The sequence below is a fragment of the Pelobates fuscus genome, chromosome 9, assembly GCF_036172605.1.
Source record: "Pelobates fuscus isolate aPelFus1 chromosome 9, aPelFus1.pri, whole genome shotgun sequence".
In the NCBI taxonomy this organism is placed as follows: Eukaryota; Metazoa; Chordata; class Amphibia; order Anura; family Pelobatidae; genus Pelobates; species Pelobates fuscus.
This window is the reverse complement of record NC_086325.1, coordinates 57,264,350-57,290,376: the sequence shown is the minus strand read 5'-3', so window position 1 is coordinate 57,290,376 and position 26,027 is coordinate 57,264,350.

The following is a 26,027-nucleotide window of genomic DNA, read 5'->3' as shown; positions in this document are numbered from 1 at the left end:
ACATGGTATGGTATATACAGGTATTCATGTATACAATATGATATTTTTGGCATTTTCAAGTATGACCTAGCTTTAAGATGTTAATAAAACAATTAAATTGCATTTACTTTATTGACCTTTGAAGGATAATATGCTTAGATCTCGATCACTAACTGTCTTTGACTTGACAGGATATTTAAATGGCTGTTCTCTGGTGTCCCAGTTCTGGGAACACCAAAGACAGGACCAAATAAGTGTAGTTTAAGTACATCATGGGATCTGCTCACACAGCAAAAAAATAAAATCACAATGTTCTGTCTGCTTGAGAGCACTTTGGAAACATTCTGTCTGTGGTCAAATATCAGGAGAGCTATCCAGTATGTCTCACATCACTACTTCCACTCATTGCAAAACTGGCATGCATCCAACCCCTATTTCATACCTCACAATGTTGAAAGATGTTGGTTACCCTGATGGGAAACCTCAGGAATCTTCATTGGGGTGGTGCCATCCCCTGTAACATTGGCACTACACTTGAAACCTTGTGTTTCTGTGTGTCTGTATATGTGTGTGCATGTGTATCAGTGTGTGTGTGGCAGTGTATATATATATATATATATATATATATATATATATATATATATATATATATATATATATATATATATGAGTATATATCTCAGAATTCAAACTCAAATGCACAAATACACCTCAGCATTCAAACATCAACACTACATACACTCACCCCTACATTCAAAACCAAACACTACACACAAGTCAACTACTGCTTTCAAATGGCAACAGTACATAAAATCATACAACACTTCACACAAATACACCCCTACATTCACACACATACTCCATACAAAAACATGCTTACATTCAAAAATACAAACATTGCTCACTGATAAATGCAACCCTGCAAGGATGGGCCTATGCTTGATCGCCAGCTGGCAAAGCATTGTGGGAGTCCGTCAGTGCCTTCTCTATTTTAGTTCTGCCAGTGAGGTCTCCATTGTTATTAATATAATCAACCCTCCCAGCAACCATGTGCGGGAGCTGGGGGAGACATTAGGTTCTGCCTGGTTTATAAATCAGACACCCATCCACTGACCACAGAACTAAAGGAGACACCATGTCACTTGGCACGTTCCTTTTACTATTGTAGGAGTCATATTGACCCCCACATGCTCTTTAAAATGTTGATTTATTTATGTATATTTTTTGATTTATTTTTTTGTGCTATCAAGCTCTTGCCAGCATCCACACGGTTAACCTTTGCACTATTAAGCTGCCCGGTTCGGTTACATTTTGGTTTTACAATGGAATTTCAGCTGCACCAATCTGGCACATGGTCAAACAAAATGTTCAATTTGAAAACCTTTCTTTGAAAAGAACCAAAAAACTGCCATCCACAAGTATACAAATTATATCATTGTAATATTATTGTAACCCTCTCCTAATTGGTTTTCCCAAAAGCCGTATTGCCCCGCTACAGTCTGCAATGAATGCTGCCGCCAGACTGATTTTCCTCAGTCTTCTCACACCTCACCCCTCTGTCTCCCTTGCACTCATACCCTAACATTCCATACAAACATACCCCTGCAGTCAAATGCAGACATTATATACATTGGCTTCCTGTATCCTATAGGAGTCAACTTAAAGAGCCAAGCCATACTTATGAAGCACTGAACAATTCTAGCGCCTCTTATATCTCTTCACAGATCCATAGGTATGCCCCTTCTCAGTCTCTCCGCTCTGCCCATGATCCTCTCCTGTCCACTGCTTGTACCCGTACGGCCAACTCACACTTGCAGGACTTCTCGCGGGCTGTTCCCTTTCTATTGAATAGCCTGCCTACTGCCATCCAGCTCTCCCCTAGTCTTCAATTGTTTAAGAAGTGCCTTAAAACCCATCTCTTTAGGAAAGCAATATCATTAAAAATGAAGTAAAACACTTTATTGGTCACATCTTCAGATAAGGAAGGCAAATATATTTATGAACAGACTAATGGCAACAGAAATCAAAACATAAGGGGTGGGCAATCCAAAGGAAAGAAACTGTTTGTCACTTTAAATTTACATATTAGGTTCATCTATGCCAGCTTGATTTTAACACTACTTGACTACATGTTGTAATGAGCTGAAGAGACAAAATTAAATTAGCACCTAAAGCCTAAATGCTGCCAAGCAACACACGACTGATGTTGTACTTAGGCAAGCACATGCATTTTCTTAAAATATTCCAGTGTGTTATACACAGACACAAAAGCTAGAGGGACAGACACAAAAGCTAGAGTTTGAAATTGTGAAAGCAAGCCAGATGTAATTGTTGGATTGTTCATCCTGTAAGCATCTAGTGCAGATAAAATGTTTTCACAAAATGGACCATAAGTTGAAGAGATCTTTGACAAAGCAATCTAACAGTAACATCATTATTGCTGAATTCAAGATTCATTAACCTTAATCTATGATACCTTTATGTCTAAAGATTAGATCAGACCTAGCACAGCTGTACTACTCACTAGATTTGTGCACAGAGAAAAAAAATGTGTCCAAATCAATCCATCTGACAATAACATTTTGGACGAACCAAATTTCATCCATGTGGTGTTTCGGTTTGTCCACTGGCAGAAATACCAGAGTTGTTATAATTGCCATTGAGCTTTGGAATTCCTCCTATCACGAGTGGGAGCCAGCAAGTGGCCACCATTGCAAAATAACAATTTAAGACTTTGCCATTCTGGAAATATATTAAATAATTAAATGATTAAAAACTGTTAAAGTTCATGAGAGAGCATTTGGTAAATTCAGCCTCGAATTCCCATCACTCACTGAATGAGTCAGAGTGCTGCCACTGGCAGTGGTGGGAATTCCACTGAAGCAGCTTGTGTGGCTGCACCGGGGCTCACCCAGTAGTGTACCTACAGGGAACTGCTACCCTTGCGACAATGGGCCACCGGCATACCCTCAAGGCCAGTGTAAAGCTGTACATGCCCAGTTCCCTTGGTTGCCAGGTTACCAGCAGGAGAAGAGTACTGTGGCCAAGTTGTCTGACTTGAAGTGACTTATAGAGCACTTCCGGTCAGACAAGTATTGCAGTGAGCAGGTACAGGAGGGGAGGGGAGGGAAGAGAGACACATGGAGGGGTTGGGGGAAGGGAATGGGACACATAGAGAGGATGGGGGAGGAGAGAATAGGACACATGGAGGGGCTGTGGGAGGAAGGAATGGATGACATGGAGGGGCTGTGATCTCTGTGTCAGTATATTTACATGTGTATTTGTATATGTGCGTCACTGTGTTTATATGTGTTTTTGTGTGTCAGTGTGTGTATGTAATTGTGTGTATGTGTGTACATCTGTATGTGTATGCATCAGTGTGTATCTGTGTGTTTGTGTCAGTGTGTATCTGTGTGTGTGTGTGTGTGTGTGTATGTAGAAAAGAAAATAATACACCAGCACTTAGGTCATTGCCCTTTAATTTACACTGTGTGTATCTGTGTGTCAGTGTGTTTCTATGTCAGTGTGTGTGTTTATATGCATTTGTAAGTGTCAGTATGAATCTCTGTTTTGTCAGTGTGTATCTATGTATGTTAGTAGGCTTCTGTGTGTGTGTCAATGTGTCAGTTTGTGTATCTGTGTGTGTGTCTCAATGCGTTTGTGTATCTGTGTAAATATATATGTAAGTGTATATGTGCACATATCCAAGCAATCAAACATCAACACTACATGCAAACACACCTTTGCACTCATACCCTAACATTCCATACAAACCAACAGACCAGACCACTACCAGTCTGTCATGCCTGCACCACGGCTCTCAGTAGCCAGATTAAACTAATAGAGGTGACCCCTCTACACTTGGCACAAGTATTCATAGACTCAGACAATCTAAAGCAGGCAATTCAAGCCATTTAACCTGGGTGATCCCCAGTTCTACCAGGAGTCTAGCACCCCTACGTGCTGACCCTCCAACACTACTCCCACTGACTGCCGCTATCTCCCAACAGGACGGGAACGAGTCATGTTTTCCAGGCAATGATAAATTCCCAAGATTTCCAGGCAATGATAAACGCTGCAGTAGCGGCCTCAGTGGAGAAGGTTCTGTTATGAGCTCTGCCCCAAACTGCTTGATGGAGGCCTCAGGCCCAAAAGTCTCCAAGTCAAAACGGCAAGGGTAGGGCTCCAGCCCCCTGCCACTAAGGTCAAGGGCAAGACGCCCATCGAACAGACCAAGTGGACGGAGCACCGAGAATCCAAACCCCATCCACCACAATCTTCCGACAAAGAAGACTATTACCCACCACGCACTTTGGACATGGTGGATGAGTGGCACGAAGACGACTCACCATCTGAGGAAGAGGAATGGCAAGACCTACCCCACACTTCCTCGAAGTACGTTAGGGAAACCTTACTCGGTAACGACGGCTGAGGCAGAGATAGCAGTAGCGGCACTAAACCAGAGTAGCCGAAGACGGAACGTTCCTGGACGAACAAGGGGCCCCACTCTTCGACCCCTGCAACATCCTGCATCCGCGGTCTTCAGAGTGGAGCCTCCCGGACCACCTAGCACGTTTTGTGCACTATTGGCTGCGCAACCCTCTGGAGATGGAAGTACGCGCACGCCTCAAGGCTGAATACCCCAGACCACTGCTACCAGACAAAGTGGCAGTTACGCATGAGTTCAACAACACTGTGGTAGTCTTCATTGCACGCTCGGGACAAAACCCCCGCAATGGTGGGGAGAAAGGCCTGAGGTCGACACACTATAAAGTACTTGATTTACCAGGCCTAATTGCAAAGATGCTCTATTTTGCGGATCTGGCGCTCAACCAGGGTACACAACTCAACCCTAACACCATCAGAGAATGGGCTCAATGCTCGATATGCCTCCTGGGCAACGCAAATGACACACTATGCGCCGAAAGACACAAGCCTGCACTGGTCCGCATCGACAACACACTCTTGGACTTAGTAACAAAAGAATTCGGTCCAAAAGCACAAGGCCTACTATTTGACGAAGCATTCATTGCAGAACTCAAGAAACATGTGAATTTTTTCACCACACTAAATTAAGCCCAAACCTCGCTAAAACAAGTCTTCCACACCCCTACGGGGAGAGGTGTTTTTGGGAGGACTGGTCGGTAGCGGAACCGAGCCACCAGCCGCTTCTGGGCGACAGGTTCCAGATCGTATACACAGTCCTCATATTTCTCCCATCTACTACACAAAGGACCTCATCCTACAGAGGCGCGGATACAACCAGAAGCTTCAGAGGTCGTGGCCGCTTATCTACTAGTGAGTCCACCTACATACCGAACTATTTCCAATTTTATGACCGGCAGCCTGTCTCTGTTTTACAGAATTGGGAGACAATTACCAAAGACGCCTGGGTTCTCCAGACAATACAAGGCTACGTCATAGAGTTTTTTATCACAGTTGTTCAGGTCGCCCCTTCACCTCCAATACGCATGCTGGAGGAACAGGAACGCCTCGTGGACAAGGAAATCCACACCCTCTTCAAGAATGGCGCATTTCAATATGCACCGGAGGGGAAGGCTTTCTCAGCAATATTTTCCTGGCCAAGAAGAAGCTAGGAGACTACATCAATTGAACTCCTACATGGTATACAAACACTTCAAGATGGAGGAAATTCATCTTCTACAAGACCTCCTAAGCGATAACGACTGGTTTACACATCTGGACATCAAGGACGCATACTTGTCAGTATCCATTGCCCTAGATTGCCGACGTTTCCTCCGATTCCAGTGGAGAGGACAAACATGGCAGTTTACGACTCTGTGGTGCTCACAAAGTTACTGAAACCAGTGAGGGCACGCATGCGAAAATTTGGGGCGTGCGATGTCTCGTATACCTGGAAGACTTGCTGATCCTTTGCGAATCCAGGCTACGATTGCAGACAAAATTTGTCGTTCACTTTCTGGAATCCATGGGTTTTGTAGTACACAGACAAAGATCGCTTCTCCCTCTGAGTCGGGCCAGTTCCTCGGTTTCGACATCGACTTGGAGAACTGCGTTCTGCGTCTGTCTACTGCAAAGATCGCCTCTATAAGGAAAGATATCAGACGTGCTCTAAGGTTGGATACGATTCCTCTCAGGATACTCGCCCGGATTGTGGGACTCCTATCCTCCTCCATACAAGCGATATTCCCGGGCCCACTACACTACAGGGCAATGCAATGACTGAAGGCGAGATACCTACGCACCGGTCACTCATACGACCACTGGATCCCACGATAGCAAGGGTGCTTCGATACACACGCACCCACAAGATATCGCTCCTGCTCATAACACCCCTCTGGCAGAGCCAACCGTGGTTCCCGGATCTCCTGGAGATGTCTCACGGAAACCCCCTACTACTCCCTACCTTCCCTCTACTTCTGACGAGACCTCGAGGGGACGCCCATTCCCTCGTCCTGGAAGGACAACTGGCGCTAGTGGCCTGGACGATTTCAGGGTATCCTGGTCAGTCCACGGCCTATCACAATCAACTAAAGACCTCCTATGGGACTCATGGGCTCCCGGCACCAGGAAATGCTATATTTCCGCCTGGTCGACCTGGAGTGATTGGTGTGTGGAAAGGGATTCCAGTCCCTTTACTGCCCCTGTCTCACTGATCCTTAAGTACCTATCTCATCTGCTTTCGCTGGGACGATCATATCGACCCCTCAATGTGATCAGATCTGCCATATAGGTGGCACACGTTCTGGTACAAGGCAGACCAGTAGGTCAAGATCCACTGGTTTGTCGGCTACTGCGGGGTGCCAAATTAACGAGACCTCCAGCACCCAAGTATTCACGCCTCTGGCAGGTGGATGTGGTGCTGAAATTCCTTAGGGAATGGCCGGACAACCCCTATCTGTCGATGAAACAACTCTCAGCCAAACTGGCCCTCTGGTTATGCCTCGTCTCATTTCGACGGGTGGCAGGTTTCGACGGGTGGGCGGTTTCTCTCTCACACCGGAAGGAGTTACCTTTTCCATATCGAGACGAACTAAGTCAGATTCATCTTCAGTGTCATACCCGTATTTTGGGTCAGACCCCAAACTAGGTGTTGTCAGGACACTAATGAGATATACGTAAGGCCTCACGGACCGGTGTCTACGACAACACTGGCTAGATGGGTCCGCTGGCTATTATCGTTAGCGGCGTTGAACCTTGCTTTGGAGTGCACTCGGTCAGAGGGGCGGCAGCCTCCCAAGCCTTAACGGCAGGCGCCTCCCTAACCGACATTATGCGCTGCACAGATTGGACGCGAGAGAATACATTTAGGACGTTTTACTTTCGACAAACATCTCATGCTTCCTTCACATTAGTCAATTCGAAGCTTTAAAAATGCAAATATGAAGCCTCCTGTCATGTGCTAAAATTGAAGATTATATTATGTGCTAAAATTGAAGATTATATTAGCTTTAGTGTACTAATAATCTTAATTTTAGTAATGACAGAAGGCGAATATTTCCCGCCCTATAGGATCCCTCCCATGTCTGTTGAACAGAATACGTCTTTTATGTTCAGGAAGACACGTACGATATATGGTTGTATGTTTAATACTTAGACATGTATCTTGAGAGGATTGTATAGGGTGAACAATTAGACATGTACCTTGGAATATGTTGTGTATATATTTATTAAATAACATTAATTTTGAATATACAGGGAGTGCAGAATTATTAGGCAAATGAGTATTTTGACCACATCATCCTCTTTATGCATGTTGTCTTACTCCAAGCTGTATAGGCTCGAAAGCCTACTACCAATTAAGCATATTAGGTGATGTGCATCTCTGTAATGAGAAGGGGTGTGGTCTAATTACATCAACACCCTATATCAGGTGTGCATAATTATTAGGCAACTTCCTTTCCTTTGGCAAAATGGGTCAAAAGAAGGACTTGACAGGCTCAGAAAAGTCAAAAATAGTGAGATATCTTGCAGAGGGATGCAGCACTCTTAAAATTGCAAAGCTTCTGAAGCGTGATCATCGAACAATCAAGCGTTTCATTCAAAATAGTCAACATGGTCTCAAGAAGCGTGTGGAAAAACCAAGGCGCAAAATAACTGCCCATGAACTGAGAAAAGTCAAGCGTGCAGCTGCCAAGATGCCACTTGCCACCAGTTTGGCCATATTTCAGAGCTGCAACATCACTGCAGTGCCCAAAAGCACAAGGTGTGCAATACTCAGAGACATGGCCAAGGTAAGAAAGGCTGAAAGACGACCACCACTGAACAAGACACACAAGCTGAAACGTCAAGACTGGGCCAAGAAATATCACAAGACTGATTTTTCTAAGGTTTTATGGACTGATGAAATGAGAGTGAGTCTTGATGGGCCAGATGGATGGGCCCATGGCTGGATTGGTAAAGGGCAGAGAGCTCCAGTCCGACTCAGACGCCAGCAAGGTGGAGGTGGAGTACTGGTTTGGGCTGGTATCATCAAAGATGAGCTTGTGGGGCCTTTTCGGGTTGAGGATGGAGTCAAGCTCAACTCCCAGTCCTACTGCCAGTTTCTGGAAGACACCTTCTTCAAGCAGTGGTACAGGAAGAAGTCTGCATCCTTCAAGAAAAACATGATTTTCATGCAGGACAATGCTCCATCACACGCGTCCAAGTACTCCACAGCGTGGCTGGCAAGAAAGGGTATAAAAGAAGAAAATCTAATGACATGGCCTCCTTGTTCACCTGATCTGAACCCCATTGAGAACCTCTGGTCCATCATCAAATGTGAGATTTACAAGGAGGGAAAACAGTACACCTCTCTGAACAGTGTCTGGGAGGCTGTGGTTGCTGCTGCACGCAATGTTGATGGTGAACAGATCAAAACACTGACAGAATCCATGGATGGCAGGCTTTTGAGTGTCCTTGCAAAGAAAGGCGGCTATATTGGTCACTGATTTGTTTTTGTTTTGTTTTTGAATGTCAGAAATGTATATTTGTGAATGTTGAGATGTTATATTGGTTTTACTGGTAAAAATAAATAATTGAAATGGGTATATATTTGTTTTTTGTTAAGTTGCCTAATAATTATGCACAATAATAGTCACCTGCACACACAGATATCCCCCTAAAATAGCTAAAACTAAAAACAAACTAAAAACTACTTCCAAAAATATTCAGCTTTGATATTAATGAGTTTTTTGGGTTCATTGAGAACATGGTTGTTGTTCAATAATAAAATTAATCCTCAAAAATACAACTTGCCTAATAATTCTGCACTCCCTGTATTGATTTATTACCCATTCAGGCATGCATTGTTATGTCAGATTCTTAAAGGACCACTCTAGTGCCAGGAAAGCATACTCGTTTTCCTGGCACTAGAGTGCCCTGAGGGTGCCCCCACCCTCAGGGACCCCCTCCCGCCCGGCTCTGGAAAGGGGAAAGGGGTTAAATCTTACCTTTTTCCAGCGCTGGGCGGAGAGATCTCCTCCTGCTCTCCTCCTCCGATCCTCCCCGTCGGCTGAATGCGCACGCGCGGCAAAAGCTGCGCGCGCATTCAGCCGGTCACATAGGAAAGCATTCATAATGCTTTCCTATGGACGCTTGCGTGCTCTCACTGTGATTTTCACAGTGAGAATCACGCAAGCGCCTCTAGCGGCTGTCAGTGAGACAGCCACTAGAGGACATAGGGGGAAGGCTTAACCCATTCATAAACATAGCAGTTTCTCTGAAACTGCTATGTTTATGAAAGAATGGGTTAACCCTAGAAGGACCTGGCACCCAGACCACCTCATTAAGCTGAAGTGGTCTGGGTGCCTAGAGTGGTCCTTTAAAACCCAGTTTTATTTAGTTTTTTTTTTTACTCTCCCTACTCTTGTTTGATACCCAGTGCAGATATGTGTTTGCTACAATTCTGGTCACTGCTTCTTATTATGGTGGGCATGCCTTGCTCGCAGTATTATAATAAGTCTGCATTACAAGGGGATTTGTTTTCCGGATATCCTTTTTTTTTTCAATTGGGTTATTTTATAGTGTGCTACTGCTATTTTTTAAGAAATCTCTATGAAAACACTTTGCAAAGAGGTGTGGAGAGCAGCCCGTTAGCTTTGCCTGCGTTGGATTCCAGGTAAGCAAAAGTTTATTTTAAGCTTTTTTTTTTTTTTTAAGTGATCAGTGGGACTTAAAGTATAATGCACATCAGGGCATTACACATTAAAGCAAAGCAATTAAAAAAAAAAAAGGATTGAAGTAACGTTTCAAAACATTTGTAAAGATTCCGAAATGCATTATTGTAATACCATTAAATTTAGAAATATGTAGTATGCTGTATTTTCATATTATCTTGAAGCAATTTCTGCTTTAGCGGAATAAAATTGTTTTGCAATAATTGTCTCATTTGATAATAATTTGATTTTAGATACCAATAAGAGCTCTCAAAATAACATCAGTCGTCGTCAAACTGTTTTGACGATATGATCCTCGTTTTTTTATTTTTCTAGCATCTCAAAGATAAGAAATTAAATTAACTTTTAAGTTTATCTACCCTAGGGGTGTTATACATATCTTTTTTTCATTTTCCACTTATCAGATTTTGGAGTTAGTACATGCTGTTCGACTATGTGTCTGAATTCCTAATTTTGCTTTTATTAGAATCTACTTAACCACTGAAATGTATCCTATACATGTTTCAAAGCTGCTGAAAATATCCTACAAATATTTTGCAAATATCCTCATTAGATTTGTTTATACATTGGTAAAATATTATTTCCAAACATATTTATTTAACACTTGCTACAATAGTAGCTTTAAAGTTAATTTACTGGTTTCATGCATCCTGATTACTTATTACTAGCAGGTTTCCTCGTTATCATCAGTATAAAGTGTTAATTTTACTGGACATCCAATGCATGATCAAGAATATATAGGCTTTGATTTTATGTTAATTGTCCTTGGTCTCTAATTTAAGAGAACATACACAAATGCATCATGTACTCAATTTCACAGCTAAACATGCAATAATGTTGCTCTTTACTATTAATTATGTTTGTCAAAAATGTGCCTTCTATTACAACTTAAATAATTAGCTCTTTAACATTCATGATCATGTTACTTGTACCTCAAACATGAATCAAAGAATATTCTTATTTTATAGAGTAGCATAAATGCTTACATAACTATGTCACATTTATATAGTGACAAAACATAAATGCATACAATCTACAATTTACATTTGCTTCACAAGATAAGTTGAACATGCACAGGCTATTAAGCTTAATAGGTAAATGTTTTGTTAATTGAATGTTTATGAGCTTTCTTGTAGTTACTAGGGCATTTTATTGTGATATGTAAAAAGATAAGGGGGTCAGATTTAAAATATGTAGTAATATAAATGATCTATATTCTGGTAATTAACAGATAGTTACACAGTGAGCATTTGGTTATAAGAATGCTAACAATTTCTAGTAAAAATAAGCAAACAATACAATGAAACCACCAGAGGCATAACTAGATACCACGGGGCCCCGCCATACGTCTACCCCCACCCCCACACATAGACACACACATGACACACAAGCTGTCATGTAGACACACATGTAGACACATACATACATACATACATACACAGAAACATGCAAACACACAAACACACACATACATATAGACGCACATACACACACATACAAACACCCACACATACACACATAGACCCATACATACAGACACACATAGACACACACAGACATGTAGAAACACATACATACATGCACACACATTCATACAAACAAACACAAACTCATACACACAGACACACAGACACACAGACACACACACATACATACACAGAGACACAGACATACACACACACACACATACAAACACACACACACATACACAGAGACCCACCCGCACACATACACTAACACACACACACACACACTTGCAAAATGTTAAAGTCACCCTCCTGTTTCCTACCTTTTACATGCAGGAGGGTGACTTCCCTGGGGCCCAGTGGTGGCTCAGCCTGATGGGAGTCAGAGTTCCCACTCTGACTCCCTCCTCTCTTCCTCCCACGCGGCTCCCAGCACTGACCTCATCACAGGTTGCCCGATCGCATTTTTAAAGCGCTACAGTGTTGACCAGGCCCCCTGGAAATTCATTGCCATGGAGTGGCCCTAAGAGCATGGGTCGCTCAATGGGCCCCTTAACGTGTGGCCTCAGTGGTTATACCGCATGGCCACGGCCAAGGCTCAACACATGGAGTGACGGGCCTGGTTGTAGCTTAGGAATTTTATAATTCAAGGAAACACATTATTTACTCTTGTCTTATCCTCTTCCATACAAAAGTGTATAGGTATTAATATCTAAGCAGGGACTGAACACCATAAAATTTGCTTAAAACATAGTACAGGTGCAAAACCCCTTCTGTTGGCAATAGTTTATAAACAAATCCCCTTGAGGTCCCTGAATATTCCCCACCACAAAACTGCTGCCATCATATTCTGTCTTTATACATGTATCTTAAATATGTTAAATTAGGTAATACTTAATGCCATTATGGAGATGTCTGCAGCACAACCCTGTTAATCAAAGCTTCTGTGAAGAATTACCATGTTCCTGACAAAAGGTTCTTATTTTTTAGACTTTTTCTATTTCAGATTGCCTTCTTCTATGGGGATTTACTAATAAACAAAATAAGGTGATACAATCCCTTCTGTTCTGCTTCTTTAACAGATTTTATAGTCTTGCATTGCACATTTCTCTGACCTCCAACACATCCTTAATTTAATTGATAATTTGTGGCCTCAATAACATGTTGCATTTCCATCATGCTTAATTTTCAGTGCTCCGTGGAATTTATAGCATTCAGTGCTTTAAAGGGACACATTAACCTAATAATAAATACATTAATAATAAATATATGTATTTGTAATGTTAACATGTCCCTGTGCTTATTAAGATAATTTGGCCATAATTTTCAAAATAAAAAATAAATAAAATACATGTTTGACCTAGCATGGTCCCACTTTGCCTGTTTTGAGATTATTTTAAAGAGTTATATTTGACCAATCCATACATAGAGAAGCATAGGAGACCTAAAGCACCTTCTTGACTATTGCCACACTCAACTAACCAGGTGCTCATAGAGAGATATTAATAGCATTTGGCAATACTGAACATGAAGACTTTAAATAAATTAGGTAATCACAAAGAAGTGCCTCTAGTGGTTGTCTAACTGAGACATTATAACTGACAAATGTAAACATTGTTATATTTCACAGATAGCAATGTTCACAATTATCATCTTTTACAAGCTATATCTCCAGCATCCTGTGTCCAGGTTACCAGAGGTATACAGCACAGACCAGGAGTAATAGGAGTTGGACCTCTTCCAAGCGTCCTACTACGCTTTCCATCAGAGCCATATGAAGCTAATGGCTCTTCACTTGTGAGTGACACTCCAAATCTCATTACCTTTATATAACTGTACTGGCAATATTGTACGATTATGCTGTTTTATTTTCACAGATTTATACCAGCTCCACCTTATGTATGTATATTTTGTATATTTGTAATGGAAAAGGAAATAATTATTTCTCCACACTTTATAGGAAGAACCTATGGCCAGAGATATGCAAATGTTTGCTGCAAAAAATGTGCAGAAAAAGTGTGATTTGATGACTCAAGACAAGGTGCAGCAACTATTGAAAGTTCATTTGAAATAGTTCAAACTAAAAGAATGCAGAAAAAGTGTGATTTGATGACTCAAGACAAGGTGCAGCAACTATTGAAAGTTAATTTGAAATAGTTCAAACTAAAAGAATGAAATGTATTCTCATTGGGTAGAACATTGGCTTAAAAATAGAGTACAGATAGTTGTCATTAATGGTATATTTTCAAGCTGGACAAAAGTGGGAAGTGGTGTCACTCAGCATTCTGTTCTGGGACTGGCTGCTTCTATTTATCATATTTATAAATGATCTTGAAATAAAGCATTGAAAGTCATGTTCTAGTGTTTGAAGACAACACAAAACTCTGTAAAGCAATACAATGTGAGCAAGATATTACTTTGCTGCAGAGGGATTTACATAAATTGGGGGATTGGGCACTCACATTGTAGATTACATTGTAGGTAGGTAAACACAAAGTTATGCACTTCAGGGTAAAGAATGCACAAGCAATGTGCACCCTAAAGGGTAGTGAATTAGGGATAACAACACACTAGATTGATTTGGGAAATGTTATAGACCACAAACTAATCAACAATATGCAATGTCAATCAGCAGTGGCTTAGGCCAGTAGTGTATTGTCATGTATAAAAATGAGCATTCACTCTCAGGATGACAATATAATTTTGCCTCTTTTTAAATCACTGGTAAGATCACACCTTGAATATGCTGTCCAATTTTGGACACCTGTTCTAAAGAAGAATATTATGGCACAGAAAAAATGCAGAGACAGGCAACAAAAGTAATAAAAAGGAATGGAACATTTTAGTTATGAAGAAAGGTTAATACATTTAACCTCTTTAGTTTTGAAAAATGGTACCTCAGAGGGGATTTGATAGCATTATACATATATATTCGGGGCCAATGCAAACTATTGTCTGTAAATCTACTCATAAACAGGACCATGCAAAAAAAAAAAAACAAAAAAAAAAAACACACAATAAAAAAAAAAAGAACTGTCCTAAAACAAAAGTTTTTTAAACATTTTTAATTTTTTTATTATTAACTGTTTGGAGGTATGCCTGGCGGAAAAAAAATCCTTCCTTTGCGGACTGTGGTGTCAAGGGAAAAATCCTTTTGCCTAGCATGAGTAATTGATCCCAGTGTGATTTTACCTTTTGCTTTATTATGTATCTAGAAGAGATAGAAGATTATCCCTTGGCAGGTATTTTGTTATTCATCCTAGTGAGACTATTTTACCAATTTAAAGTTTTTTTTTTTTTTTTTTTCTTTGAAGGAAAGAAAATCCTTCTTTTTGGGACCATGGTATTTTTTTGCCTAGCCTCGGCCATTTTCCAACACAAACATCTATTTTTACTGAATAAAGTTGTGTTAGTTTACATGATTTAGATAAAAAGATGAAAGGGATTACGGTGCAGAGTCCGCACTGATATCCCTTTAAGGTTACGGAGATATCCAGGAGCGTGAACCCAGAATTACAATTATAACAAAAATAAAGAGCTAGAGTGGAGTGACCACCTCGTCAGAAAACGGACGAGTGGATATTCACTCCACCAAGGTATATCCCTTCAAAATAAAAACTTCATATATAAATGGTATAACCTTTATTTAAGCCGAATAGACATACAAACAAAAATAGTGGCTGTGATAGCAGTGAAAACAAAGAGTGAAAAAACAAAGTGAAAATACACCTTTAAAATCTGGGTATGGTAGATCAAACTGCTACACCGATATATCAGTAATAGTACGCTTCAGGGGTCAAAACATATGAATTGAAGAAACACTCTGCATATAGATAGATGCCTGATTAAATCTTTAAAGAAAACGGTATATACGTAGTGTGTATTTGCAGTTGTATAATAGCTTAGTGTGAGAGAAATTAATCTAACCCTCCAAACCACAGTGTACAATCTCATGTCAGGATCTGGTATGTATTGTATCTCATTTGTAACTGATAAAGACCAAGTTTAAAGTAAACTACTTGGATACAGTTACTAGGAGGAACGCTCATAAGCTAGTCCCAATGTAAAGAGATATATTTGAACATCCAGCCTCAACTAGAGTAGACTATAGGAGAAGTAATAATCTTAGCAGGGTGGGGGTAGTCGTTATAGGCAGATAAGATTCAGTTAGAGAGGCAATAAGTTCACATCTTAGTATTATATAGAGAAAGTTCAATCTGTAGTTGACTAACACTGCACTCCACTCTAAATTAGACTATCTTGCAGATATCTTATAGGGCTAATTTAAGTAACTTAGAGTAAACACAGATCGCCCACCTGCTGATACAGTCATAGTGTATATATCCCTATATTGATGGAACCTCCCTAATGCCGTAGATAGTGAACTAAAGCTTGTCTATGACATAAAAGAGAAGGTTCAGTAAGTAAATAAAATTAAATTAAAACTCAGAGACCTTCTACCTCTTAACATAGCTGTGGAGCAGCCTATTTAATGAACTGCCATATTGTGTAATAGCAATCTGACAGGTATCTGATATAACTAGTAAAGGATATATATGGAGATGAAAATGAAACCAAGTTGCCCCCTTGCTACTAGGACCGCAATATAGGTATCCTATCTCTGAGCAAGAAACTTCCCCATAGCCTTCAACCTAGCCAGAGCTTGACTCCCACATAGAAAAAAAACCCATACAGTTTCACCACTAGATACTGTTTCAAAGCAGACTACCTGCTAAGCTACCCACCTAAGCCCCCACTTATTCTCGATCACACTTATATACAGCTATCTACATCGCCCAGGGAATAAAACCAGAAATAAAGGTCGGCAAAAGGAAACGCTCAGCTTGAACACAGTGCTACACACCAACTGTGGCAGGTCTTTTTTTAACTCTTCGTAGAAAAGAATGAATCAAATATGTGTTTGTGGTACTAGTCCTCATCTTTTTGTTCACTATCCTAAAAAAAAATAATACAATTTTATAACCCCTGCCGTTGTTCCCCCTTTTTCAAACACCTTTTAATTGTGTTTTTACCTGCCTAACTGATCCTAATCTTCCTGTTACCTCTGCAGAAACAGTTGGAAGAAGATGATAGAGCACAGGTTTTTTTTTCCACACTGAAGGACACTCACTTGCTAGGCCAAGCAAAACGTGAGTGGGCAAGATGGCAACTGAAACATATAATTTATACTAAGGTGTATACTGTTGTATCACAATACAACAAATATGTTGAAATTGTATGTAAAAACAAATTATAATAAAGTTACATCTGCATATTATTTCCTTTATTGTATGGAACATGCATGATTGAAGCATATGTCTGTGGTGTTAGTGATTATTAATATAAAGGACGCTATTTGCATAAACTACATTCAAAATTATTCTCTGCTTAAGCATATTTGGGATGCGTTATTAACCCCAAAGCATAAATTTAACTAGGCATAAACACTGGAAATTAAATTATAACTTTGCAGCAGAAGAAACGTATTAGTACATCTTAATACATGATGTTAATAGTGTTACAATCATAAAACACATATCTAACATTTAAAAACGCATTTTAAATATCTATATTTGCTTTACTTTGTTGATTGCATTCAATATAGTAATGCAACAAAACTATACTATTAGAAATCATCATTCTAAGCTGCCCAAAAGAAATCAACATCTAAAGCGTGAAATTCTAGTGTAAATTACTTTTATGTGACATAATCCAACAACTAGATGCAGCATCATAAATTCTTCTAAAAGAAAAAGGAAAAGAACTTGTAACAGAATTGCAAACATTTGGAAATACATTACAATTTTAGAAGATACAGGGACATGAAAGAGAACTTTATAAAGAAAATATGTTGTATGGAAAGAGATAAGAAAGGATAATAATGCCTTAGACAGGGGCACACAAAAGGTAGATACCCAGATGTTTGAAAACGACAGCTTCCATGATGCTTTGTCATTCTAAAGACATGCAAAGCATCATGGGAGTTGTAGTTCTGCAACATCTGAGTATCTACCTTTTCGCCACCCCTGGCCTAAGTGTTTTATTAATTAAACAGTGAATTCTTGGGAGTTGACTTCTCAGATACAACGTTCAGGTGAAAACAGCCATGCTTAAAAAATATCTAGTTTGACTGAGTTCATTGCACCTTGCCTCAGCTACCTTTATTAATATAATATGTATGTAAAATGTATGAGGTTTGCTGTTTCTGTAGTTTTTGACTGCCATGTTATTGTAGTTTGGTGAATGAAATTGATGGTAGCTGTAATGCAGGAGTTAAACATTTTACATATTTTAATTTATATGTATATTTTGGCAAAATGCAGAATATATGCAGAAAGCTTTATTTATTTATTATATTAATTTATGAATTGTCAGGAAGTCAACCTGAATTCAAAGGACATTATACATTTTAGAACATAGTTACTAAGCAGCAACTGAAAAAATGAGAAACACCACCAGTTAGGATATTTAATTATGAGGAGTAAATCGGCATATTTAAGGAAGAGAACTGGCAAAGGGTGACATGACAACTAAAGAAGTCCAGGACAGGGTGAAATGCGTCTTGTATTCTTTTGTGATCCCATGTGGGCAGCTGATTGGGAACTGTGCAGTATCTGCAGTAAGAGCCGCATCCTTGGACTATAAGCTGTTATTGTGAGACTTGGCACATGCTGTGATACTCGTAGAAGTATGCTGCTAAGACTTTTTTTAATCATTGAATGTAATAAAGTGCTGTTATCATTTACTACATAAAAGTTGTGAGAGTCTATATCAATTTGGGGAGGTGCTACCTCTTATAGAAAACACAATTTTACTGTGTGTAGCAGTTTTAAATCACTCCATTTAAAAGTGAATTTTGCTGTTACATTATTTACCTGTATGGTGTTTAAACTTGCACTAGGGAGTGTGTTTCTCTGATCTTTTCTTTTACATATGTACTATGAAACACACGGCATAGAATTTGCTGGACTGGTTTATTAAAGGGAAATCACACATGTACAAAAAAAGATTGAAATAAATTTTAAGAAAAAAGTATAAAGATTGAACTGGAGGAAATATGCAATATTGGTATTCTGTTACTTTTCCCCACCCTGTGGGTTATTTAACAAGCGCTCCACTTTTTTCTTTTTTCTTTTTTTTTTAAAGGTGTTTTTGTGTTTGTACACATACCCTGGAGGCTGGGGTGCACACGTGGGTTGCTGCTTCACAGAAATTCCATTTGGTATTCTAAAAAGAAAAGTGCCTGTTCTAAAGTTTATATTGGTTATAAGCTGAAAAGATGTTGGACTTGCAGATTTTTTCCAAATTACCTACAAAGGCCTGAAATTTTAAATTCAACTTAAAATGTGTAAATAGCTCTATGATAGTGATCAGGGCCACCATCAGGAGGGTAAAGCTGAGAGGCAGCCTTATGGCGGCCAAGCTGCCCATAGTACCCTAAATTTTCAATGTTCATATACTGGTATATGTATATAGCAAATATTGCTACATATATGTGCATCCATGGTCTACAGCTGACTGAATAGTGAGACCCCAGGAGACCCTAACTTCAACCTCTGGCAGGTCCTCACAAACACACATTACATCCACTATGCACAAAGTGCACCCACTCTACAAACCATAAATAAACTCTACACACACAAACTGCATTCCTTACACACACACACATACACTGCATCTACTACACACATAAACACTGCATCCACTATACACACACTGCACTGACTATACACACACTACATTTACTATACTCCGACACTGTACTCACTATACACATACATACTGCATCAACTACACACACATGCTGCATCCACTATACACACTACACACACTCTACAAACACGGCATACACTATGCACACACTGTATCCCTAATACACACATACACTGCATCTTTGTGGTCAACCTAAGGAGTTGGCCTGTAAGCAGATTTGGAGGACGTTCAAGGGGGTCCAGGATTTGAGTTGTGTAAAGGGTTCCAAAATTTCTGATGGCAGCTCTGATGGTTATGTTAATGATTAAGACGCTTGTGTCATGTCCACCTAATAATTGGTCTGCTCTATACTTGAGTATGATGTGGAGTCATGGCTATTTAATGTGACTTCAGCACTACTATGAAATGCTAAGCATTACTACAGCAGTGTTATTCTTGATTCTTTTTCTTACATGTATTTCACATTTCTGCCAAGTCATAATTCCATCTTGTTGGCTTTAAAATATAACTGTTTCTGATTATTGTTGGCCCTCTGAATCTCAAACATGTGAGTTATTTTGCTTTGCATTATTATTAAATTATTCCTGAACTCCAGTTGCATATTCCTTTAACCCCTTAAGGACCAAACTTCTGGAATAAAAGGGAATCATGACATGTCACACATGTCATGTGTCCTTAAGGGGTTAATAAATGCATTACATTGGAGTCAAGCTGTTTTCCCCTGTAACCCTACAGGCTCACTCATGCAATAATAAAATGGGTCCATTGCTACAGTACATAAAATGCTGGTGTTTTCCAACCTCTGCTTTTAGGTAAGAAACTACTTCTAGTGTTTTCTCTCAATCTATTTTGTTCTTCAATTGTTCTCTGAAATCCATTGCATTATTTTTTGGAAAATGAAATAGTATTTGTCAGATTATGTTTTAATTCTGTTCATTTTATATCTGCCAACCTACCCGTAAACATAAGACATGCTGCATTTACTATTATGCCTTTGCATTGCATTTTCTGCATGAAGCCCTTTGATTCATGGAGTAATAAAATACTAATTGTTATTGTAAATTGTCAAAAGATTGCTGTTTTACAGAGATAGAGAGAGAGAGAGAGAGAGAGAGAGAGAGAGATAGAGATTGAAGGATGGATGAGGATGTCCAATAAGCATAATCCAAATGGAATTATTAGTGTTAGGTTTATTGATATCACTTTCCAAATAAGTATTCATATTGAAATTCATGTGTAAAAAGGGATTATAGATAGCACTTTTACATGTGCCTCCAAAAAATATCTAATAATATAAGTTGGAAGATGTTTGATTTGGCCAGCTAACCAGAAACAGAACTCTCCATTGGAGACTATATGAAATTATTTTAATATACAATAAGGAGGAATGATATCCATAGTTTTATAGCACCATAATCACTGAAATACAATATATTTTGTATGTTGCTTGCCTATGCCTTTACTATGGGAACTGTACAATTTTAATATTTTAAGCATTCTTTTTTAACCCCTTAAGGACCAAACTTCTGGAATAAAAGGGAATCATGACATGTCACACGTCATGTGTCCTTAAGGGGTTAAACACAGTCACCTACCTTACAGACAATCACCCTCATACACACATAGACATCCTCACAAATAACCTTTCATGGGCTTCTCGGTGAGGCATTGGTCCATATTAAGTTATTTGAGATGTTTTTCAAAGGTAGTTATTCTAAGTAAGCAACTAACTCTCATGCTTATATCATCAGAGTTAAACAAGCAGGAAGATAACCTCCTGGTTGTGTAATAGGACTAAAATATAAAAGTGCCAATTTCCATTGAAATCGACTCTTTTATAAAAGGAAAAAGGGAAGAAACTCTTCACACATTAATCACTTCAGCAAGCTTTAAAGCCACAGATTATTTCATCAATATTCCTTATTGGTCTATTTTCCACAAGAAATGCTTTACAATACTAAGCCAATGAAGTTACATTTACTTAAAAAATACAATCCTTTGTATTCACTTTATCTTTGAGAAGCCATGTATTTTAGAAGCCTTTTACATTTTATGTCTACAGCAAATACAAGAATAAAAACCATACAAGACAAAAAATGACATTGCAATGTTTCTATGAGAGTTAGTTGTCTCACTCTTTTACAAGTTAATTTTGTGTAGAATATAATACAGTAGTACTGTATTGTATTTTTTGCCTTTGCTCACAAAGCAAAACTTGTCCTATACTTGTCATTGCAAAATTGCCATATTCAGCCTATTTAGTAGGGCTGTTTATTATTTCACAGTTTAGCACTCTTGTAGCCCCATGTAGCAAAAGCGCAGCTTAGTGGAAAGGGGCCTTGACAGCGGTTAGGAGACAGGCATAGGAGGAAGCTAGTTGGGATTGGTGGCTATATAAATAGGTAGACATCTTGTAAACGTCAATTTTAACTTGCCTACCTGGCTGAGTTTGTGTGCACCTTGTGTGTCCACTCATTTGGCCTGGTAGGTTTTTCTTTTTCTCTCCCCTGCAGGATGGATGGTCTCAGGATGACGGCGAGGAACCGTGGAGCAGAGTGGATTCGGGCCCAGCTGGGATCGGTGCTGGAGGCAAAGGAACATGGCGGCGGTCGGCCTATCAGAGCCAGGAGGCCCCCACGTCGACTAAGCCCGGGGTCGGGCCCCTGAGATGGTGAGACAGGGTGGTGAGGAGGCGGCAGGAGCAGGCCACGAACCAGGACGCAGGCGAGGTGGCCGCATGGTCGATGCTCTGCCTCTTGGCATGCCGCCGAAGCCTAGGAGTGGCTCCTTCAGATGAACTATGGCCCAGGACACAGGCAGCATGGCCTCCATGAGTGTTGGTGCCGTGCTTGGAGTGGGGGCCTCCGTGAGTGCCGGAGGGCCCCCTGGATCACCACGTGGCACGGGAACACCAGCCGGGACGGCTGCCCCAGACAGAGAGGACCGTGCGGGTGCTACCTCCGGTTCCAGGTATACCCGGAGACGGCCAGCCACCAGGCAGGCAAGGGCAGGGTTTCTCTCTGGTGGTCCTCTTGGTGTGGCTGGGGGAGTCAAGGGGGTGCCTGGGGAGAGTAGATGGGAGGGCAGGTTTCAGGGCCCCAAGGGATCTTATGTTGTCCTCTCTGGTGGGTGGGGGGAGGCTGGGTTGGCAGGGGGTCCCATCTTGCCGGGTTGGGAGTAGGGGGAGCTGGAATGGGGCAGCTGGCAACCGTGAGTGCGTATAGTGGGGGGGCAGTTTGGCGTCCGGCCAAGGGGAAAGTGATTCTGTCAGTGAGGCGGGGGGGTGCAGCGTGAGCCCCCTCCACAGGCTGGGGAGGGGTTCAGGCAGGGGGGAACATCACCGGGTGGGAGAAAGGTCAGATGGCCATGGGTAGGGGCCAATGGCCCAGGGTTGGGGGCAGGCGTGTCAGTTGGACCGCGCCTCAGGCAGGGGAGCGAGGGGCCAGGTTGGGGAGCAGGTGGACCCCATGGGTCATACTTTGGCAGGTGGGTCTCAGCGCCACAGGAGGAGCCGGTCACATGGTAGGTCCCTCAGGGTTAGGTTCCATAGGGGGTCGGTGAGTGTCAGTACCTCTCCCGGTTCTGCACAGCAGCACTGGTCTGCATCCGTATGTTCTGTGAACCCCAGGCGGGGGTGGCAGAGCTGGTCTCCTAGGGAGGATGGCAGGAGCCGTAGCCCCAGGGGGAGGAGGTATATCGATTCCCAGCGGGAGGCCTTGGTGTCAGACAGGTGCTCACAGAGCCTGGACAGGGGGGTTGCTTGGGAACGGTGCACCCTGCCCAGGACTTCTCATTTTCATTGCAGGTCTCGGAGTCATTCTTCTTCTGGTCTGTCTCGGCATCAGGTGAACTCCCCGGCTGAAACACAAGCAGCAGATGCGGCACATCCTGATCCAGTGGAGCAGCCCCTGGGCCATCCATGGCGGGAGGGGGCATGGATGGTGAGTCAGACGTTGCACTTCATTCACATACTTTGCTGAACACACTGTAGTCCCTGCTTCTTTACTTGCGAGCGGGGGGTAGTCAGGGGGCTGCATGGGACAGGTGTGGACTCATGGGGTGGGAGCCATGGCGAGCTCGGAATCAGGTGCTGGGAATGGCCCAGGTGGGGGCAGCTGAGGTCGAGACTGAGAGGGCCGAATTGACGGGGGAAAGCACGCGTATGTGTCATTTGCGGGGCCATTAGAGGTACATCTGAAACAGGACGTGAAGGAGAAATTATGGAAGGGTGAGTTTTGCTAAATTTTCTAGCTTCTCCCATTAGAGGAGAAGCTCAAGGATGAAAACAAGAAAGACGAGAAAAAGGAAGAGGAAGAAAAACAGAAAAGGTTTTGGAAGATACCCAAATCCTTTGGGAATTGGTTGAGGGCATTCTGCATCCTGGCCAGCAACTTGGGTTAGAAGTCGCCAGGGTTGTGTTCATCGTTGTTCTGCTACTTGGACGGCATCTGGGAAGCTTACCGCGGGAAGCTTACTGCACATACGGCGGTATCGTGTGGTGTATGTATGACGAGCAGTTTCGGCAGAGGCTGGCGGCTAATCCAGGTATGAGGTGGGACCAGATGGACCTGCCTCCCTGGATGAAGCTGATGAGGGTGCAGAAGGTGCAGCCCTTTCAACAGACGGCGCAAGGGGACAGTCTGCCTCGGCCGCCTTGCAAAAGGGCTTATGCTGGCTCTTTAACAAGGGCCAATGCAAGTGGGGGTCCGCATGTCGGTTTAAGCACGGACTCAATAGATGTTTCAAGTGTACTATGATGGGGGTCTGCAGCGGTGGGGGGTGTTAGGGCCTAACCCTAGTAAAGTTAGGCACGTTGGTGCTGTGGCTAAGCCGCTACGGTAATCAGGTGGCGGCCGACTTGCTGCGGGCAGGTTTCAAATCGGCTTTCTTCATTCCTTTCCGGGACAGAGAGCGGTCACAGGGGTTGTGCAACCTACAGTCTGTGGCGTAGTTCCCGGAGGTGGTGTGGGAGAAGCTAGCGAAGGAGGTGCAGTTGGGCAGGATGGCGGGCCCTTTTGTAGTGCCTCCTCTGGCTAACTTATGGGTGTCGCCTCTCGGGGTGGTTCCGAAGAAGGAGCCTGGGATATTTTGGCTCATTCACCAACTCCCCTACCTGAAAGGAGGGTCGGTGAATGACGACATTGATAGGGACCTGTGCTCGGTCTCCTATGCATCATTTGACTAGGCAGTCGAGTTGGTTAAGAAGGCTGGGCCTGGGGCCCTGATGGCCAAGGTGGATGTGGAGGCTGCTTTCCGCTTGCTTCCCGTTCACCTGGACTGTCACCACCTACTGGGTTGTTACTTTGACGGGGGGTATTTCATCAACATGTGTCTTCCTATGGCCTGTTCAATTTCGTGCTGCTGCTGAGACATTCAGTTTTTTTTTTTTTAGTGGGTGGTTAGGATGGAGGCAGGGAGTAAGTCGGTGGTGCACTACCTGGTTGATTTTTTTCTGCGTGGGACCGGCAAACTCATCGGCATGTCTTTACCTATTGCGTACCATCGAATGGGTGGCGGGGCAGTTCAGAGTGCCGCTTGAGGCCGGTAAGACAGAGGGCCCGACGGAGTGTCTCAGTTTCTTGGGTCTCGAAATTGATTCAGTATGAGGGGAGTGTTGGCTGCCTCAGGAAATGCTAGTGGGGCTGAGGGGAGTCGTTGCGGAGGTGACCCTTCAGCAACTGCAATCACTCCTCGGGAAGCTCAACTTTGCCTCCTGGGTGATTCCGATGAGGCGAATCTTTAGCCGGAGTCTGTCTACGGCAACAGTGGGGGTGCGGTCACAACACCATTTAATTAGGGTGTTGTCACTTATGCGGGTTGATCTGACAGTGTGGGACGCATTTTTGCGTGATTTTTATGGTTCGTGTTCTTTCGGAAGGCGGGAGTCTTGGTTCAGGAGCTCAAGCTCTTCACGGATGCTTCAGGTAGCGTGGGCTTTGGGGCTTATTTTGGTGGCCTCTGGTGACCGGAGCGGTGGCCGGCGGAATGGGGTGAGAGCCCCCTCATTCGTAACTTGGCATTCTTTGAGTTGTTCCCTTTGGTGGTGGCGCTGGCGTTATGGGGTGACAAGCTTCGAAACCATAAGGTAGTCTTCCTCTCGGATAACATGGCTGTGATACCCGTGGTAAACAATCTGTCTGCGTCATCAAAGCCAGTGGCACGTTTGTTGTGCCGCTTTGTCTTGCTCTGCATGTCGCTCAATGTGGTTTTCTGTGCAAGGGTATTTGAACATGGTAGTTGACGCTTTATCTCAATTGCAGTGGTCCGGTTTCGGACAGTGGTGCCTGGAGCACAGGAGGTAGGGTGTCTGGAGTGCGCGTGCAGGAAGGGAAGATCGTTGTTCTCTTGGCCCAGTCCAAGACCGATGTCAGGGGCATGGGAAGGGATGTGACACTGGGTGTACTGCCGGACTCTGTATTATGCCCAGTGACCGCAGTGTCACGGTACATAGCTAGGAGGCCCGCGGTTGAAAGGTAATTGCTCGTTCATGCGGTTCCTCCCTGTCTCGCTTTCAGTTTGCCAAGGTTTTCGATTGGGACTGGCGAAATTGGGGTTACAAGCTGGCCATTTTTGGACTCATGCCTTCTGCATTGGGTGGCTATGGAAGCCACGCGGTTGGGCTTGGGTCAAAAGGATTGGGAGATGGGATTCGGTCAGGTTCAGTTCATATGTGTGTTTGGGTATGTTGGATTGAGATGGGGGGGAGCTTGAGGGTGATGGGAGTAGGTGG